The sequence below is a fragment of the Arvicola amphibius genome, chromosome X (genome assembly GCF_903992535.2).
Source record: "Arvicola amphibius chromosome X, mArvAmp1.2, whole genome shotgun sequence".
Classification (NCBI taxonomy): domain Eukaryota; kingdom Metazoa; phylum Chordata; class Mammalia; order Rodentia; family Cricetidae; genus Arvicola; species Arvicola amphibius.
Window position 1 is genome coordinate 132,366,016 of NC_052065.1, and position 7,133 is coordinate 132,373,148.

The window sequence follows — 7,133 nt, forward strand, 5'->3', positions numbered from 1 at the left end:
CAATGCCTGCATGAGATTTAATAGACACATCCAAATAAAACAAGCAATTCTCTCTAAAAAGTTTATACAAAAATATTAAACAAATTTCTAGAATGTTAAATAATTTGTGACTGACTCCCTTCCAATTTAAATTAATAATCTTAATGCAGCCTTCATATGTTTCTATATTATCAAGGATTCACAGGGGTATATTCAAGGCACCTATGCATCAGAGCTATGCTCATGTACTGCAAAAGACAATTATGGGACTCCAGGAAATTTCTGAGATATTAAACAGATAGGGGCTACAAGTCCTCTTGCCGTTAGACTACTACTATATCCCCACCTAGGATGCTGTCTCAAGAGACAGAACACATGAGTAAATTAACAGTCTGCTACCCTGCCACTGTGGCAGGATGTGGGTATTGTATGTGTTTGTGTGTATGTGCTTGCAAGTGTGCATGTGCAGCCCAGGGGTTGATATGTTATATCTTATTTAAATATTCTCCACATTATTGGTTTTATCTTTCTAACAGTTCCAATCTTCCAGAATGCCTTTGTCCAAGTATATACATATTGCCAGGGCTGATGTGTGCCTTCTCTTGCAAGTACAAATTGGGGGCCCTCCAGATAATTCTAGGTGCTTCTCATTACTTCAGACACCTCCATGAAAGAAAGAAGAAAGCACAATGTACAGAAAACTGTAGCTTTGGAAAGCCTCTTCTCCACTCATAAGATGAAATCTTTGAAGACAATTCAAGTGTTTTATTTCTTTAGCTTCTGGGGCTCGTTGGATGGGCTCTTTGAGGTAGGCTTCCACTCACTGCTGTATCCCTGTTTGCATTGTCTGGTAGACTTCAAGGACTCACAAGAATAAGAAGCATGATGCTGGAGAAAAAATAACGACAGCTTGAATTTTGCAGGAAAATGGGTGGAGCTAGAAAACATTATTTTGAGTGAGGTAACCCAGACCCAGAAAGACAATTATCACATGTACTCAATCATAGGTGGTTTTTAAATATAAAGCAAAGAAAGCCAGCCTACAAACCACAATCCCAGAGAACTAAGACAACAATGCAGACACTAAGAGAGACTTACATAGATCTAATCTACATGGGAAGTAGAAAGTAAAAAAAGACAAGATCTCCTGAGTAAATTAGGAGCATGGGGACCTTGGGGGAGGGCTGAAGAGGAGAGGGAGAGGCAGGGAGGGGAGCAGAGAAAAATGTAGAGCTCAATAAGTATCAATAAAAAAGAAACATGATGCTGGACTGGAGAGATGATTCAGAGGTTAAGAGCACTGGCTGCTCTTCCAGAGGTCCTGAGTTCAATTTCCACCAGGCATCTATAATGAGATCTGGTGCCCTCTTCTAGCCTGCAGACCTACACAGAGAAAAAAAGTTGTATGCATAATAAATAAGTAAATCTCTTTTAGAAACAAAAAAGCATGATGCTAATAACCTCCATGAGAGTGAATAGCACAGTGTGTGTACCCAGCCTGTAAGGACACTCATTCTGTAGTAAGAAGGGCAGGGGTAGACTCGGTGAACACATGAATTTGTGTCTCCAGTTGGAATATAACATTCATTGCACTAGCCAAATATGCTGAGCAGGCAGCTCATGGTTCTCAGGACTGGCTGTGTGGAGATGCAGAAGGAAGCATAGGTCTCTGCTCTCCTGCTGTCTGGAAACAGTGGATCTGTGCATGGACACAGCCATATCTGGGTCACATGGTTTGTGGCAGCTCAGGCTGCCCTTGCCTTCAAAGGAGAGTGAAAGTAAACTGCATCAGGACTAGACTTTGACCCTGGTCTTCCTTCCCGAAAGGTGCATGTGCAGCCCATGGAAGAGGAGCAGAAAGACTAGGGCTGCACCACTCAGGAGTCCTGACCTTTGCCTAGCAACCACTCCAATTCACACATGGTGTCAAATAAATTCTAAGATGAACAGCTCCTGCAAAAGGCCACACACACCCTTACTTGCTTCTGGTGTGCACATCACGTTTCCACGTTCAGTACAGATCTCACCACTCTCCTCCCTCCTCCTTTCTGAGCCCACTTTTCCTCATGCCATTCATTGGTTCAGCCAGCTCAGCTCCTGGTGGGCCAGCTATTTGGAGCAGGCAAGCCCAGGGCTGCCAGACTAAAGCAGAGATTCTAAATGTATCCACCAGAGGATGCCAACGGGCAGATGTTCAACTATTAACACTGAAAGGCAACAGATTTCCTTACTTTGTAAAACATAAGCTCAAAACCAAATATTTAAGCCGCAAATGCCTCACCAGATCTTTTGAAGTATGTCACTGTCACTAAGTGAGCAGGCTCCCTCTGTCGCCATTGCATTCTATTTTGTCTGAATGGAGGGGCTTTTCTGGTCACCTCCCTTTACTCTCTAATGTTGACCCAGGAAAGGTTCTGAATTTCCAAACTGACCTGTCTTCCTAAAGCTTCTCAGGGAAGGGCAGACATGAAGAAGCTGTTGTGGATTGCGATCCTCTGGGCAGAGCATGGCTATCATATCCCCTTCACCACTGCAGCTGTGTCTGTTTGCCAAGGTTGGGATTCTGAGCACTCATTCGCAGGGGTTGGGGCTGGGGTCATCTGATCCTCTTCTCAGACTAGAGTCACTTACTCCCTCTTGCCACCCTTCCTTCCCAGCTGCATGTGGTCTCAGGAGGTACTAGAGCATGTAGCGGGTAGAAAGTTAATAAAGAGAAGACCCCATCTTTGAAGCTTTGTGGAAGTTGCCATTCACGTTAGGTTGGGACTTTTTCGGGTGTAGCTGTTTGTGGGCCATCTATACTCCTATGAGGAGATCTAGTAAAGTCATTGCAATCTAGAGAAATCCCAAAATATCAACCACGGGGTGTCCCAGAGTCTAATCTTCCAGGATGTCTTTGCCCAAGTACATGCAGATTGACAGGCCTGACTGTGTTCCTCCTCTTGCAAGTAAGAATCGGGGACCCTCTAGCTAATTCTAGGAGGTTCTCACTGCTCTAGACACCTCCATGAAAGATGGAAGCACAATGTACAGAAAACTGTAGCTTGGGAAAGCATCTTGTCCATTCATAAGAAGGTTTGTAGCTAGAGCTGAAGAGATGACACAGCAGGTGAGTACCTCCTGCTCTTCCAGAGGACCTGGGTTCCAGTCTCAGGACACACATCAGAGAGCTCCCAACTACCTGCACATTCAGCTTCAGGGAAACCCCCTCTCTGTTCTGGCCTCCAAGGACAGCAACACACCTGTGACATACACTCACAAAACATGCACACACACACACACACACACACACGTTAAGTACAAATCAACCTTAAAAGAAGAGAAAGTTAGTAGTACCTGTGAGCTTTTCCCTCTTCCTCAAGTGAATGAAGGCTGTGTCCTGACCCTGACACACTCAAGATGGGCCTGCTCAGGTTTCTCCCAGAAACGGGAATGGCCTTGGGCTTAAGAATGCCACTGTGGGTTTGCTGACTGACCTGTGCATGAGTAAAAGTGAGCTGCGTGGGCCATGGTGGCCTTCCTTGCTGAGCCTTGCCCTCTGAGCACACCTTGGGATGGCATCACTTAGCAGGGTTCAGCATGTGCTGGTTGAAGAGACTGATTTCTGCCTTCCCTTTGCAACATACAGCAAGTAGATGAAGCCCAAATCCCTCCATTTGGCTTTAATATCTGCATGGCTGAGCTGCCATGTTGTTGCTGAGGACATGTGAAAGTCGCTCAGTTGCATTCAAGGCTGCAGAGGTATTTTTCTGCGGTGACATTCACCCATTTCTGTTCCCTAACAACTAGCAGTCTGTACACTATGCCATGTATCCCTCCTCCCCTGCAGACAGCTGACCCCACCTGCCTCCTGAAGGTGGATGTAGGAAAAGCCGCTATGCCACCCTGCAGCTCAGGTGGATCCACTAAGTGACTGTGTGGGTTGAAAAAAACTCCCTGCTACTGCTCTATACCCAAAGTCTCTGTTCCTGGTTTTTGTGACTGAGTACTTGGATCCTTTGCTGGTTATAACTCTGTTTGCAGCAACCTCTTCCATCCAGCTGGATGTGTTTCTGTTCAGTGATGCCCTTTAAAAAAGAAAGAAAAAAATACCACTTTTCCACCTGACTTTTTGTTCACCATGAAAGCACCAAGAGGTAGGAAGGACTTAGACTCCTTTAGAAGCTCGTAGTGGTGCTTTAGGGTCCTTCTGCTTCTTGGTTGTGTGGGGGAGGGCTCTAGTTGTGGGAAGAAATGCTGGATGTAAGTTCAGTTTGGGGGCCTGACTCTTTGCCATGTTGATGCTCTATCTGAAAAGTGTGGGTGAGTAGGAGACATTTGAGGACCTCACATGGCACCCAAAATATTCTGTGTACTTGATGTCCAGTTAAAGAGCTAAGTTTGGGGTGCTACTATCCACTCTGTAAGATCAGAAAGTGGAGTGTGTGTGTGTGTGTGTGTGTGTGTGTGTGTGTGTGTATGTGTGTATGTGTGTGTGTATGCTCAAGTAGTCATCAATCTAGGCACGAGAGATGAACCCTTTTACAATAGCCTCCAGTGGCTCAAACTTCCTATTCTCTGGCTCTTTAACTTATGCTTCTTTGGCCATCCTGGGCTGCCTATCCTTACTCCAGGACTCTGGAGCAGGAGCCAGCAAACTTGGGAACTTCCTGCCCAGGAATTCCAGCTGTCAACCTTCCTGCTCTTTAGTCAGCCTGCTTAGGAGCTCAGGAACCCGGGATCTTACTCACATATTTGCTCCAGGCTCAAATAGCCTACAGTGACAAGTGAAAATATTGCTGCAGCCAAGAGCTATAAACAGCAGCTGTCTACTAAATGTTTTTTGTGTGCCGGCATTTGTGTTGGGCCCAGGATTTAGTTTTGTGTGGTGCCAGGCACCACACCAGGACTGGCCGAGTCATGCACGCTCAGAGTGGCACTGGTAGCTTGGCTGATGTACTTTATGAACCTGTCCATGCACCTCACCTCACTCCTGAATTCCAATATTAACTCCCGTGCTCCCACGGCTGGCTTCCCTTACCTTCCTGGACCCTGGGCTTCTCAACTCACAACCTCTTAGCTTCCTGCCAGATGAGAATAAATAGAATCCTCTGCTAACGTCCCAGGACCCCACTGAAAACGCGCTCAACTTTGTGGTTCAATGCTGCCTTACTCTCCTGGAGAGGGAGAGGGAGAAAGAGAGAGAGCGAGAGAGAGAGAGAGTGAGTGAGAGAGAGAGAGAGACTCACCCTCACCCAGTCTGCTTGATTGATTTATGGACAATACCTCACTTAACACCCCCATTCCAAACACAGCTTACAAGAACCCTCAAATATCCACAATGTCATGACCTCTGATCTGATCACTGATTGCTCAGAAGGTCATTTCAGTTTGGAGTCTTCAGAGGGGAGCTGTGTCAGCTATGATCAGATTCCAATCCTGTTTAGAGACCATCACACTAGGTCACCCCTTACCCATCTGTATGGTGTCAAGAGGATTACCAGATAGATAATTATATATTATGTATTGGTTAAATATATATACTATATAGTTATAATCATATATATTATATATTGGTCAAATACCAGCTACCTATAACATATATAATATATAAGACCAATCCTCCAAGATGTCATAGCAGGCTACATACACAGGAGAGGGCAATAATGAGGCATCACTAACCTTCCCAGGCCAGAAGGCAACAATGAAGTCCTGCTCAGAACCCAAATCCCAGTCTTGACCAGAAATTACATGAAGTTTCTCTGGAGATTCAGAGATTTGCGGAGGCCAATACAGTGATGAAGGTGTAAAGCCACCATTCACTCATGAAGCAATACCCTCCTCTTTCCTCTGATGTGGAAGTGCCACAGGACTGCAGTTACAACCCTGTTTCCAAAAGATCCCAAGACAGACAATATGAGCAAGTGCGGATTTCAACAGAAAATCATGTAGCATCAAAGGGCAGCAGTGTCTACACTGGAGATACATATTAGCACTGTCTGTCATATGAACCGTCAGAAAAATGCTTCACTGAGCAACAGAAACTCACTTTTAAAGAAAGTAAGACTGAGGGCAGGAGAGACGGCGCAGTAGTTAGCAGTACTCAGTGCTCTTCCACAGGACTCAGGTTTGATTCCCATACTCACCAGTCAGTGCAACTCTGGTTCCAGGGACTCGGAAAACCTCTTCTTGCCTCTGGGCGAACTGCAAGCATGTGCTGAATATACTTATATGCAGGTACAACATTCATACATATAAGATAAAAATATATAAATAAATCTTTTGGAGAAAGAAAAACTAAAAAACCTAGTCTCAGTAAATAATAGAATGTACAAAGAACCCAACTGAAAATTTAAACTTAAAAATATGAGAGCTGAAGTGTGAAGACATCATCAGGAAGGGTGTCAGTAGCAGCAATGGGTAAGCAGAGTGAAGACCCAGAGAAAATATATCAAGAAAACAAGAAGGAGTTCGAACAAAGTTTGGCAGTATCTCAGTAATCAAATGTATATCTAATAACCCTAGAAATTCCACACTGAAGGATTTACCCTAAAAGATGAAATTATATGCTCACACACACCACATAATAGGTGCTTCTGAGACATGTACGACTATAGAGAGAAATCTAATGTCTCTGTCACAGGGTCTCCAGTAGCTGAGGATGGCAGTACTTAGCACACTGCTAGGAGCAAGAACAGAAAAAAGTACAAACATTGTCAAAAGACATATTTCAGAAGCCAAGCAAGCCAGTAGCAGATCAAACCCAAATAAACCTACAGCAAAACCACACCAGAACTCCGAGAACAAAGGAAAACAACCTTCGAAGCAGCAAAAGAGGAATGAACCTATACTGACATGCCTAAAACAATTAGAGATGGGCTTCTCATCAGAAAACATGGAATCCAGAAGGAAGGTGGAGGAGGGAAGACCCTGAGGGGAGCAGAGAAGAAATGTCTCCCAAATTATCCACCCAGAAGACAAAGCACCTCTGGTGTAGGAGTTCCTTCTGTCTGTGTGTTGCTTTCATTAGTTACTAAATAAATAGCATTGGTCTCTTGATAGGGCAGAATTTAGGTAGGCAGGGAAGATGGAACTGAATCCTGGGATGAAAAAAGCAGAGTCTGAGAGATGCCATGGATCTGCCACCAGAGTCAGATGCAGAACCTTACCAGTAA

The 7,133-nt window shown here is 44.7% G+C and overlaps 1 long non-coding RNA gene across 1 annotated transcript; it reads right to left on the reverse strand.

The window, feature by feature from the left end:
- Window positions 1-2,462: 2,462 nt before the first annotated feature.
- LOC119804777 lies at window positions 2,463-6,236 on the reverse strand. Its single transcript, XR_005283844.1, has 3 exons — window positions 6,105-6,236; window positions 5,641-5,844; window positions 2,463-4,046 (listed from the first exon to the last, which is right to left on the reverse strand). It is a non-coding gene; the product is annotated as an uncharacterized LOC119804777 (long non-coding RNA).
- Between the last annotated feature and the right edge of the window lie 897 nt (window positions 6,237-7,133).